Source organism: Crinia signifera, chromosome 3, assembly GCF_055691185.1.
Source record: "Crinia signifera chromosome 3, ASM5569118v1, whole genome shotgun sequence".
Taxonomy (NCBI): domain Eukaryota; kingdom Metazoa; phylum Chordata; class Amphibia; order Anura; family Myobatrachidae; genus Crinia; species Crinia signifera.
This window is the reverse complement of record NC_139219.1, coordinates 298659517-298673660: the sequence shown is the minus strand read 5'-3', so window position 1 is coordinate 298673660 and position 14144 is coordinate 298659517. Positions and strand designations below refer to the sequence as shown.

General features: G+C 48.1%; 1 protein-coding gene across 2 annotated transcripts in view; it reads right to left on the bottom strand.

Annotated features, from left to right (window-relative positions):
- The window catches only part of RNF144A (ring finger protein 144A), a 59129-nt gene extending 45962 nt beyond the window's left edge, over positions 1–13167 (bottom strand). The window contains exon 1 of one of the 2 annotated variants that reach the window (XM_083178519.1): positions 13021–13167. The gene's annotated coding sequence lies outside the window, so the exon portion shown is untranslated. Of the gene's footprint in view, positions 1–12400; positions 12553–13020 lie in introns of those variants that run through there. The other variant, XM_083178518.1, reaches the window with a different exon arrangement.
- Positions 13168–14144: the final 977 nt, after the last annotated feature.

The window sequence follows — 14144 nt, the reverse complement described above, 5'->3', positions numbered from 1 at the left end:
ACAGTAAATGACAATTGGCAGCAGTGGGGATAAATAGCGTGACACAGCTGGGGTTTTCCAGTCTCATTTAGAGGAATTTCACATTCTTTTGATGAACAACATTAAATCTTTACAAACATTTACATTGTAAAGAGAAAATGTGGCTTCTCCTATGCCAGTGGTTCCCAAACTTTTTTTGCATCATGGCACCCTAGATTATCAGAATATTTGTCATGGCACCCCTAGGTGCAAAGTTTGCTACCGAGAATTTCAGAAAACAATATTAAATTAAAGAAGTTGTGCTTATATTTCATCTTTAGGTCCAGTTATGTGGTGAGGGACAGGATTCACTTCTGTTTATCCACATATTTTAAAACTGGAAGCCACAAGCACTCATTTTGCCTATTACATTGACCATAAATAATTTGAATCAATTCTGGACCACCAAACCGAGGCACCCCTGCAAGTGCTCTGAGGCACCCCAGGGAGCCTAGGCACACAGTTTGGGAACCACTGTCCTATGCACTAAGCAGCCTAGTAGACACATGTGCAGAACTAGATGCAAGGGCATGATTACCTAAATGCAAAAATATGGCATTATTCAATGGCATGGGCGACTGAAGCTTATGGATTTCTTTTCAGGAAAAATCACCTGAGGAATGATCCTTTCTGTAACTTGCATCTAGATTCGGAAGAGGTGTCCCGGCAATCATATTTTGGGGGTTATTCTAGTTCACTCGCAGAGGCACAATCACTCTCTAATGGACAAAACCATGTGCACTGCAGGTGGGGCTGATGTAACGGGATACGGTCGTATTGTCTACCCAACTTAGGTCGACAGTCATTAGGTCAACAGGGTTCTAGGTCGACAAGTGTCTAGGTCGACATGGGACAAGGTTGACAAATACATTAGGTCAACATGGGTTAGGTCGACAGGTCGCGAGGTCAACATGGTTTTTTTCACTGTTTTTTGAGCCGACAGGCGGTATTTCATCCATCCACTAGGGTAGGGTGCGGTGGCAGAATAAAATAGTGCCCGAAGCCTTGCGAGCGAAGCGAGGACTTCCAGCTGTGTCCATGTGTGTCCAATAGTGAAAAAACCCACGTCACCCTCGCAACATAAGCCATGCCGACCTAAACCGATGTCGACCTAAAACCCTGTTGACCTTGCTGCCTGTAATGACTGTCGACAATACAATCCACACCCGATGTAACATGTGCAGAGAGAGTCAGATTTGGGTGTTCTATTGTTTCTGTGCAGGGTAAATACTGGCTGCTTTATTTTTACACTGCAATATAGATATCAGTTTGAAGTACAAACCCCACCCAAATCTAACTCTCTCTGCACGTTACATCTGCCCCACCTGCAGTGTATATGGTTTTGTCCATTAGAGAGTGATTGTGCCATTGCGAGTGAACCAGAATAACCCCCTTACTGTATGTGAGTTAACATTAATGTCGCTAAGCATGCGCAGTAGGAGAGGATTGCAAACCACATGTAATACAGGATACATCTGCCATGCATATGACAAAGAGCTTACTCCATCCCCGGGTCACAGAACCACTGTTCCTGAGCCACTAGTGTGGGATAACTTTGCCATTCATTTATCCGCCTGTTTCTCACTCCTCTTACTATCTTAAGGTTTAGTTGTGACCCCTGAAACTGCTGACATCTACTGTAGGGTTGGTGCAGCAACTCCTAACTGGTGATGGCCAATTGACCACTGGCCTCTTAAGGTGCCCATACACTAGGGCGATTTACATGCTATTTGGTCACTATTTATGAACGTGTGGTGATAAATTGCATGAAAACTGTCCAAATCGCATGTTATTGACATACGGTTCGATGCGATGTGCGGTCCTGTGTGTACACATCGGAGCCTGTGAGTCACGCCGGCTGCAGGAGAGATACGTTAGATCGCAGCTCAGCCAGGCAGGTTGGGATCGAATCCGAATTATCGTATGCAAAAGGACCACATACAATATATCATATGTGATCCTCCTGCCGCCCGCGACCTTCCCGGGCAGCACAAGGGGGGAGAAGTCCCACAAGTGTATGCATACCCTCCAACTGTACCGTTTTAGCCGGTACAGTACCGGTTTTTAACGGACTGTACCGGCTAAAATCCAAATGTACCGATGTACCGATTTCCTCCGGCGGTGGCAGCAGGCGATGACTCTGGGCTGCGATCAATCATGGACGGAACGGATCGGGCCCAGTGGGGGGTTATTGTCTCCTGGTGCAGCTGCTCCCATTCCCAGTGGTGCCTTGCGCGGCGTCCCGGCAACCAGCGTTCAAACGTCGCATGATGTCAGAATGCTGCCTGCGCACACTTCCTGGGCACCCTTTGATCTGGGCTGACTGGCGCCGCGGGACTCGGGCGACAGAGCAGCTCAAGGGGGTACCGTAATAAAATTAATGTTCGTTCGTCCTCATGTGGGGGTGTGGCCACAGAAATATGAAATGTTGCCACACCTCCTCTACATGTGGCCACGCCCCTCCATGCTGTACCGATTTCCATGGACAAGATGTTGGAGGGTATGGTTTATGGCTAGTTTACAGTCGACTAGATCTGCATTGGTAAACATTTATGTATATACAGCATGTGTATGAGGGTACGTCGGCTTGCACATGTGTTTAGAGAGCTTGCTGGTCTATGTAGTGCCACAAGGAGGATCTAGTGGTGACTCCTGATTGGCTGGCTCTCAATTTAGTTATATATGTATGTGCTATTATCATGCAGCCTTACAGTAGACAATGATATGGCCCAGAATGGGTGCTGTTATCATGCAGTGTAGAGAAGTATTGGAGCAGCCTTGCCGGGGCCTGGGAGCTTACCATAGTTTTGCAAATATATGTAACAAATATCTCTAAATTACCTACTACAACAGGCATGTCCAAACTGTGGCCCTCCAGCTGTTGTGAAGTCCCATCACCCCTTGCCACAGTTTTGCTATAAGGGCAGGGGTTCCCAATCTTTTTTGAATCATGACACCCTAAAGTACAAGAGTTTTTTTGCGGCACCCCTAGCCCAATTTTTTTTTTAGCAAAAAATATAAAATTAAGTGAATTGTGTTTATATGTGATCCTTAGTTTCAGTTATATGGTATAGGGTTCTGTTTGTATACAAAATTGTATGATTGGTAGTCACCAGAACTGGTTTTGTCCAAAAATAATTGATCATACATAATTTGAGTTGGTCTTGGGCCACCAACCCAAGGCACCCCTGCAATTGTCCCGAGGTACCCCTGCGAGCCACGGCACACAGTTTGGGAACCACTGTATTAGGGTATGCTAAAATTGTGGCAAAGCATGCTGGGATGTGTAGTTTCACAACAGCTGGAGGTTTGGACATGCCTGTGCTACAATATGTGTTTTTTCAATCTTATTACTAATGCCCAGGGCTGGCACCCCCACTAGGCAGCTGTAGGTATCTGCAACTGAAGGGTGGCACTTGGGATCAGGTGTCTCCCCCCTCGTGTAGCTAGGTGAGAGGTAGGAGCAGATAGGAACCCGACAGTCATTAGCCCGACGTCGGGATCCTGACTGACCGGACGCAGACAGCATGGTTAGTGCAACTAAGCCCCTTGTGGGCTCGCTGGGCTTGCCACGCTGCAGGCACGGTGGCACACTATGCGAGCCACCTATTCTATTCTCCCTCTATGGGGGTCGTGGACCCCCATGAGGGAAAATAGCTGGTGGCCGTCGGGAACCCGGCTGTTGGGACCCCGTCCGGCACCCGTCATTTTGACAAGCTTGCAACTAGTGATGGCATAATACCACAAGGGGTGAAGTCAAGAGGCCAATCAGCAGTGAGAGCCATCATCAAGCCCCTGTCACACCCCCATCACTAGAGTAGGCAAGGCTGTGTGGAAGTTATTACAAGCCCTTTTATATTAATCAACTTGTATTTGGCTTTTTTTAGTGGCCCTTTAAGGGTGAAGAGACGAGAGGAATGTGTCAGAAGTCAGCAGGCAGAGGTCTGCAGAAGGGGGATGAATGGGGCTTTCAGTAAAACCTGAGGGATTTCAACTTCTCCGGTTAAGCGTGCAAACATGAAAGCTTCATATGACTTAACAGCTCGTCTTACAGATGATTGTTTCTATGACTACAATTCATTTTTATTAATGTGACAAGTGAAGAATAGGTCCAACAGACGCAGGAAGAGAACTGGCTTCCTTACAGCAGCGTCTACAGAACAGGATGCGGGGGTCCAAGCAAATTCCACACATTTAAAATGACACCTGTAACTTCCGTTGCATGGTTGCGATTTACATACCGCAACGGCCATAAACCTCACACACGTCCCGCAACACAGGTCTGTGTATAAATGTGTGAATACTGTCCCGGAAATCGGGCCCCCATCCCAAACCCTCCGGAAAGGGGGGCAACCCTCCTGCAGTGCCCTCCATCTCCCGCGAACCTCCCCCCACCGGGTCAAATGACGAGATTGCGGTATTTTAGCCCCACCCCCTGCAGTGCAATGCCTGGGCAGCCAAAAAGTCGGCAACTATGAGTTACTGCAGCCATACATTCATCTGAAAATATTAATTGTCTATCATCTGTAAAATGAATCCATTACAGATTTAAAATGTAATTCTGAGAGATTCTGTAACAGAATGGTTGTTGGCCAGGAGATAGGAGAAACCTTGTCATTTACAATTTACATTTCAGGAATACAGGCCTAAGCCCTAGAACCTGTTACCGTAGTAACCGGAATGTCCAGTACAGACTGGGCCAGCCAAATCATCCACCCATATCAGGTGCAGCGATCAAAGTAGGTCAACACAATAACAATGTGCGGTTCTAGTGTTACGTTTATTGCATAATACTTTCATATGTAGCCAGAATAACATGTCCATGAAATGTACATCGTGTGATGGGAAGTGATAGATCATAGTGTAATATAGATGTCAGCAGCATCCGTTATTAACTCCTTCGCTGTGGAGGACTAGCGGGTCCCATCCCCTGCATACAGGTCAACTTGTCCGCCACTGCTCTGGGGAGTTAGAAGATAAAATGAGCTTAAGCCCACGTGTCACAATGACGTAACAGCCCCACTGGAAAATAAGTCATGCTTTAGAACAGGGTATTTTAAGTCTCTATAGCTCCCAAATTGTGAATAATGGGGTCACCCACAAATTGTCTCCCTCCTGTGAGGTATAACGCAGCAACGGTGTCCCGAGCGACCATGTTATGGCAGAAAACGCTTAGCCGTACCCATTTAGTTAGATGCCTAACGATAGTCGGCAGCGTCTAGATCAACAGTAACGAAAGTTAGACGCAAGCTTTAGGGCGAAGGGAGCGTGATTGACCGCCACAAGGCTGACATGAGTTGTTCATGGTTTTTTTTTGGCGGCTATGTTGACATAAGTCAACATGGACCCCAAATAAGTGTTCAGTGTTTCCTCGCATGGTTCACTACACTCGCCATGCTTTCAGCGCGGCGCGGTGCGGCACACTGTTATAACCTAACTATATGCCCACTTGGATGGTAAAGTATGCACCAATTCAGTCGAAAACAAAAAGTGAAAAACTCAGGTCAACCATGTCTCTGAGTCAAACACTTGTGTCTAACTTTCAATCTAGACGCCGTCAACATGTTCGACTAAGCGTAACTGAATACACCTTAGTAGGTAGAGTACATTCTATTGCAGTCACGTGACTGCTTCCTAGAGACGCACTCTGCAGTCATGTGACTTCTCCCTAGAGACGCACTCTGCAGTCACGTGACTTCTCCCTAGAGACGCACTCTGCAGTCACGTGACTTCTCCCTAGAGACGCACTCTGCAGTCACGTGACTTCTCCCTAGAGACGCACTCTGCAGTCTTTCCACTGAGCGGCATTTGATGAAATATGGAATCCAATTAAGTAACAGTTGTTTGACATTCCCTGTCCCACATCACCTGTCTGCTCAGCCTTCTGCTTACTCTAGATTGTAGACTGTGCTCAAGGCTGTTCTCTCCTTGTCAGATATACCTCTATTGTTTCTGTGCTATCATAAGTGCTAATTATCTCTATCTCCAAGGACATCGGCCCTCTAGGCCACCATGTATTCCTCCACATTCACATAATACACAATGATGTCTCTCTTATTTAGAGTTAGCATTTCTAGAACTGATTTTTTTCACAACAATGGACTGCACATAGACCACCACTGCAATACGGTAGTTAAATCATGACATGGGGGTCTAATTACTAAATCGTGGGGAGAGTGAATAGTGATAAAGTTTCAGACATACAATTCATAACTGTCATTTTTCAAACACAGGGGCAGATGTATTAAGCCTTAACAAGAGATAAATCCAAGGGTGATAAAGGGAGATAAACGTCCAGCCAATCACCTGCTAACTGCCATGTTACAGGCCAGTGTCTGAAAAAAAGTCAGTAAGGAGCTGATTGGCTGGACGTTTATCTCTCTTTATCACCCCTGCATTTATCTCTGGTTAAGGGCTTAATACATCTGCCCCACAGACTGATTGGATGGTACTATAACTTTCTGAACTGTACCTCTCTCCGAAATTTAGTAAAATACCCCATAGTTTCAGCACCTTTCCTGTACCGGCAATAACTATATTACAGAGGTGAGTTATGGTAGGGTGATTATTATTATTTATAAAAGGCCAAAAAGTGTCAACTGGTGTGTAGGACAAGTCACTGAGGCCAGCAATAGCATGCAGTGGGGAGTCACAAGTGGGAATCAATTCAGTGCTCAGTGATCCGGTACCTAACCTATATAGGCCCTTATTCTGGGGGGGGGGGGGGGGGGGGGGGGGAGATGTAACTTATGCAAAGAGAAATAGATTTGGGTCAGTTATTTTGTTTCTGTGCAGGGTAAATACTGACTGCTTTATTTTTACACTGCAATAAAGATCTCAATTTGGAGTAAAACCCCACCCAAATCTAATTCTCTCTGCACAAGTTACATCTGCCCCCTCCCCCTGCAGTGCACATGGTTTTGTCCACATGAGAAGGAAATTGGCTTTTGCGAATGAACCAGCAGGGCTGTGCAGTCAGGGGAGGCAGAGCCTGTCATAACTGATAAAAAAATAAATAAAATACAAAGATGATATTTATAACACATATGCTGTGTTATAAATACCTTATTTGATTTTTTTATAGTTATGAGGTGGGACACTGTGGGAGGCTGGGCGGCAGCGGGAGCTGTGCCTCCCGCTGACAATTGAAGACTGTCAGGCAGCGGGGGGCGGGGATAACCCGCAGGGGGAAAATAGGCTGAGAAGCCCATTGAGAATGGATGGGGAAGCGGCATCTACTCCTCTGCCTCAGGGACGCACATGCCCCTGTCACTGAGACAGATGTGATAGGACAGTGGAGCAGGCTGTCACTCACTGACAGCCTGTACCCGCTGCCAGGGGCGGATTGGTCCAGATGTGGCCACTCCCCCCCCCCCCCCCGACTGGGCCGCCGCTGTTCCCCCTTTTTTTCCACGGGACGCGCTAGTACAGCAGTTAGCTGCCGCAGCGTCCGTCCCCCACCCGGCTCCCGGCTGCTGCTTATCTCCACCAGCCGGGACCAGCGCTACATGCGCTGCCAGGAAGAGATTTAAGCTCCGAGTCACGGAGCTGACACGGCCAGCGCACCTGCACGCCGGGGAGAGCACAACTACAAGCGTCAGTGAACTACGCTGAATCTCCCCCTGCCTGTGCCCGGCCACACTCCTGACCCCCGTACACAGTAACTCCAGAAGGTACTGTGCAGCAACCAGGTAGTAGAGGAACTAGGTCTCCCCGCACCACAGCATACTTTAATCACTAAGCGCTTATACAGTCTATATTACTGCTATCAACACTATACAACAGACTTTACCTACCCCCCTGCTTATCTCCAACAGCAACCCCCACCCCCAACTGCTGCTCATCTCAACCAGCAAACCCCCCCCCCAGTAGCGCACGCAGGGGGGGTTTCTGAGTACCCAGAAACCCCCCCAGGAGTCTAAGGACTCTAGTCTGAAAGCTGAGGATCTCCTCTTTCCATGGGTACAAGAATTTTTAAAATCAGCCCTTGGGAACCGGAGATATCTGACTTCAAAGCAGTGGTCCCCATCCAAGCCTGTTAATTGCTCTTCCCAGTCAGATATTTCAGGTTTTGTCTGACTTTTCTGAGGATATATTCCAAAAGCTGGGACTCTCCCCCTTTGATGGACACTAGTAGCTTGTCTCTACTGTTCCCAGAACCAGAGATATCAGCCTTCCAGCAGCTGGTTACTGCTCCAGCTCCACACACCTGGTATATAGTTTTATATACTCGTTGGCAGATTGCTCTGCCTCCTGAACTCTCATCCCCTAGTCCCCAATACCATTTGGTAGGTGGGATTCTCTAGTTTTTAATTCCATTCAAATCTAAGAAATCTATTTTTGGGAACTGGAGATATCTGCAGTCAAGCAAGCTGTCCTCCCACCAGAAAATTATGAATAATAAGCCCACTCCACTATACACCCCTCCTCTGCATATTAAACATCCTCTACTACCCTAGAAGTTATGTATCAGGGCCCCTTCATTCAGCCCAGTGCCCCCTTCTCCCACCATCTGTGCAGTAAAGGGGTAATTAGTGGAAATTACTGATCCAGGCCCTACATGCTGAGCGGTTGGATATAATACCCCCTACCACCTGCGGGACATCAAAGCTTCCCCCACCCCTACCGCTGGAGGATCGGTAGGGGCCCCAATACATTGCTATGCCCAGGGGTCTACACTGCTGTTGGTGCCCCTGTATGTATATATATGTACTGTATGTGTGTGTATATATCTTTTATTATTATTATTATTATTATTATTATTATTATTATTATTATTATTATTTATATACATTTGGTCTATCTATAATGCCCCTTTCCCACTGCAGCTAAAAAACGGTAAATTGCAGATTTTCAGCGCAATTTACCATTTTAAGGCTGCAGTGGGAAAGTGCCAGAGTTGAAATACCGTTTAAAGCTAAATGGTATTTCAACCCGTTTTTAAAGCAGAGTCCTACATGTTAAAATAACGTTTAAGAGGCAGTGGGAATGCCTCTTAAACGTTATTTAGCCTCCAGGCAGTGCATATGTGCATATGTAATGAGCAGCTCATTATTATGCACGTGCACTCATCACATATGCGCAAAGTGAGAACTACTAGTTCTCATCAGGCACTGGGACTGCCTGTACCCTGCATGGACCCTGCATGGACCCCCGCTGCCTCCCCACTGCCCTGCATCCCCGAGCAGGTAAGTACAAGGGGGGGGAAGGTGGGGGCACAGGGCAGGTACGGGGGTTAGTCACTCTTTACACTTGGAGGGGGTGGGGATTAGGCACTCTTTACACTGGGGGGGGGGGGGGGGGGGGTTAGGCACTCTACATTTTACACGGTTTACTGCAATGGGAATGGTACTTAAATGGTAATCTGCTGCAGTGGGAATGCTAATACCGTTTTAAATACGATTTAAGGTTACTTTAAACTGGTCTGCAGTGGGAAAGCAGCATAATACTACTTTAACTGACCTGACATATACTGGGTCACCTAAGTGTCCATCTCCGTGCTTTGCTCCGCCCCTCTGGAAACCCCCTTCTGAAAATCCTGCGTTTGCCCTTGCCCCCCCCCCCCGGGCTGCTTCAGTTTATCTCCTGGGCTGGATATGATTCCCAATCTGCCCCTGCCTGCTGCCCCTGATCTGCGTAGTGGCAGTGTCAGCTCCCGTATCCCCACACACTCACACTGATTGTATGTCAAATTAAATTTAAGCAGGGGTCGGGCAGGAGTAGCAGTGGGAGTAGGGGCAGCTGCAGCAGCGGGGCTGGCAGGAGTAGCGGGCAAAGGCAGTGAGGACCGCTACTGCCATTGCCACTACCAGCCACCGCCGGGGCTGCAGCTCTAATAATCGTGGGGGTGGTAGCGGCGGGTAGTGCTCACCATGCCACGGGACTTGGCCGCCCGCAGCCCGGCACCGAACTCCACCTCTCCTGTCAGCTCTTTTCCCCCAGTCCCCCAGTAGCAGAGGGGGGGGCGGCAGCTCAGCGCTGTATGTTCATTGTTTATACAGTTTACAGTGTGCAACGGACCCCGCCGGGAGTTCTGGCTTTCCTCCACCTTCCACTGCAGCCTGGGCTGGCTGTATCCCCTCCTCTGGGTCACTGGGCTGCCAATGTTGCTGGTAGACTTTAAAAGTAAGTAATACTTCAGCCCTATCACTCCCCCCATCCCCCACTGTCACTCTCCCCACTATCACTCTCCCCCATCCCCTGCTGTCACTCTCCCATATCCCCCCACTGTCACTCTCCCTGCTATTACTCTCCCCCATCCCCCATCGTCACTCTCTCCGATATCACTGTCCTCACTGTCACTCTCCCCCTTCCCCCAATGTCACTCTCCCCCCTTCCCCCACTGTCACTCTCCCCGCTATCACTCATCCCCCACTGTCACTCTCCCGCTATCATTCTCCCCACTGTCACTACCCCCATCCCCCACGGTCACTACCTGCTGTCACTCTCCCCCATCCCCCACTGTCACTCCCCCTCATCCCCCACTGTCACTCTCCCCCATCCCCCGCTGTTACTCTCCTCGCTGTCACTGTCCCCAATCGCTGTGACTCTCCCCCATCTACTGCTGTTACTCACCTCACTGTCCTCGCTTTCTCACTGTCCCTGTCCCAAATAGCACATGCCTCACCTAACACTAACCTCACCGCACGTCACTGTGAACCAGAATAAGCGCCATTCTGTATAAGTGGTGCAACTGCCCTATCACAAGTGCACCTGAGGTTATTTATAATGCGGAAGGGGCTATGGCAACGCTTAAATCATATAGTAGTTATCAATCAAAAGAGCTCCATTATATAATCTGTGCTGTCCAGAACCCAAAGCATCTGCAGTGATGACCTTTCCTGCCAAGATCTAGCAGGGGACACAATGGGCCTAAAGGGGTGTACAATGTCAAAAATCGCTTAGAGCTTTTGCTTTAAATCGCACTGTGTGTACACATTGGGCGATAGCCATGCACGGCCCCACAGTGTTGCTACCGCCTGGCCAAATAGACAATGCAGGCAAGAATATATATACTACATATATATACTACATTGTGTATTTGGGCGGGACTCCTGGGGCTGGCAGGATGTAGTTAGCCATCTTTCTGATGGTTTAACTACATCTTGGTACATACGGGGCTCAGTTGAGATCCCATGTGTACACAGCTTAATTCAGACCTGACCTCAGGGAACACTTTGTTTGCAGATGGACAAAACCATGCTGCACTGCAGATGGGGCAGATGTAACATGTGCAGAAAGAATTAGATCGGGGGGGGGGGGGGGGGGAGTATTTGTTTCTGTGCAGGGTGAATACTGGTTGCTTTATGTTTACACTGCAATTTAGATTTAAGTTTGAACGCACCTCACTCAAACCTAAAGGTGCATAAACACGGGGCATTTTAGCCCAGTGTGTATGCACAGCGATGATGGGGAAATTTGTTGTGCTGAAAAAAATCGCACAGTGCATACACACTGAGCAATTTGTGCTGTCCAATCGATTGTTGGTTGATGTCATGTAAACATAGGTCACAGTATTAACATATATATTTATATATAAGTGGTATACCTTCTGAGAACACAACTGTAGCGCCATATATTCAGATTTCCATACAGCTGATATTACCCATAATATCAGCATCTCCGGCTAGACAGCCGGCCTGTAGGAACACATAGGAACTATTACAACGCCTCTGACTGATCCACTGTTGCTTTAAATAAGGATAATGCCCCTTTTGTGTTGGCTTTGTGATGCAATGTTACTTTATATGAGACAGAGGTAAATACCTTTTGTTGACAGAAGCTCTTCCTGTAACTACCAGCCACAGTTCTCCTCTCATGTCTTATACAATATACCAACAAAAACATAAGGACCTTATACATCTCCAATGGTTAAGTGTTTGTGCAGTGAGCAGTGGGAGGGTGCCTTGGTGTGAGCATCGGTGTGTTACAGCACACATAATAAGCCAGCCTCTGGGACAATGAATGTAGTGCACACTGTGCAGCCCTGTGCTAGGAATGGCACATGGATGTAACACAAAACCGTTAATTGTGTGCAGACAATCTCCTGCAGCGACCCTGTGACTATTAACACACACACACAGGAAGACAACTGCTGCAGCTCTCATATGGAATGATACAATGTATAAAGGAGAATATACAGAAAGATTCACAAGCAAGTATATTAAAAACTAAACTATTAATAAATAAGTGCAGCAAGCAGTGGCACATTAGTGTATAAGTCAGAATAAGGTTCTTCCTCTTTTTGTGTAATATAGCTGCTTAATAATAGCAGCCCACTGTGACCCTTACCATCACCCTGTGACCCTTACCATCACCCTATGGCTTTGAAACCACCCCCACCCCACACACTCCATTCTGCAAGCAAGCACTCTCCTCTTACCCTGTCTGTCTCTGTCTTCTGTGTTCTGACTGCAGACAGTCAGCAGCACACTGCTCTGGGTGCCCTGTGGTTCCAGGAGCTGGTACAGTACAGGGCAGGCTGCTGACTGAGCTCCCTCCTCCTCTTCCTCCTTATCTGGTGACCTCACCAGCGCCGCCTGCAGCCTGACGAGGAGGAGGGGAGAGGGCTCAGTGCCTGCTGCCAGCCTGCCTCCTAACCAGGGCTCCCAGCAGCAGGGAGGAGGGAGTGATGGAGGGGAGGGGGTGCATGCATTATCTGCTGCTGGTAATCAGGCAGGAGTAGAGTTATTAGGAGAAATCTTCCTGTAACTCAATGCACCCTCTGCATGCATGCTGCAGGGATATATGACAGACAAGCTCCATCCCTGTGCCAAAGTACATAGCGGTGAGGACACAGGTTGATGACTAGCCTTGGATTGGTATCTGTGCTAGGACTACAGCCCCTATGATCTAAGAACACCAGCAACAAGCAGAAAGCCAGAGCATTACAATAGTGTAGGTGCTTCATCAGTCCAAGGAGGATGCATGTGAAGGAAGATCGGCAAGGAAAGGGTATAACAGGACAGGAAAGGTATGATTGATATATAAAGGGTTACTTACCAGCAGCAGGCATTGAGAGATCATACAGCCTAGTAGTAGCAGCAGCAGCTGATGCAGACAGAGTCCAAGCTGCACATGCGCAGTAGAAGATGCTGGATAGCGTGCTGGCAGCGATTGATGCAACTAGAGGCAGAAGCTGTGAGAGACGAACACATTCTGTAGGGACTGCTCCGGAGATGCTGTAGGACTAACAATGAGCAATATGCAGTGTTGTGCTACAGATGGGGCGGATGCAAATGTGCACAGATTTATAGTTGGGATGGAAAGGGCAGTGCTTATTTCAGTGCAAAAGCAAAGTTCTGAAAAGTATTTGTTTGCTATGTGTAAATAAAAGTTGTGATCATAGACATCATATGTCGACATAGAACAGAATTAGGGTTAGGGGCATAATTGCCTACCTGACCCTCCCCATGAGGGAGACAATGCTCTGTTCCTGGGCTTCCCTGGTAATGTATGATTGCCATCACCTGTGTGGAGCTAGGTAATTGATAAGAAAGGTGTTTCACCACAGGTGATGGCAATCCTACATTACCAGGGAAGTCCAGGAGCAGAGCATTGTCTCCCTCATGGAGAGGGTCAGGTAGAGGGTTAGAGTCAGGCTGCGGCGATGAGGGGAGGGGAGGGGGGGGGGGTGTGGGGTGGTGGTAGGTAGTTAGGATTAGGTACTGAGCAGGGGTGTATTTATAATGAGTGCACTTGCGGGTCTGCACCTATTATTTTTAATACTTACCCTCCAGAGTCCATTGCCGGTGTCAGCAGCACTACGGAAACTGGCAGAAAAATACCCCCCCCCTCCCCAATTTTGGGGAGATCTGTACATGCACAGTTTTGACATAAGTGCCCTTATTCTAGTTGCCACGCTCCCATGTGCAGCTGTTTGGCGCAAGCGCGGCGATCAGCTTGTTCACCATCCCGTTCGGCCAGTGGCGTTACTAGATATCCGTAGGCCCCATAACTAACGTTTGTAAGGGCCCCCTATTTAGCAACTGATTGTGACAAATGTATGTAAATCATATTACTTAGACAGCAAAGATGGGCCCCCTTCTGCTCTGGGCCCCATAGCAGCTGCACCCCTTGCACCTATGGTAGTTACGCCCTTGCGTTCGGCCCTAGCAGTGCAAGCA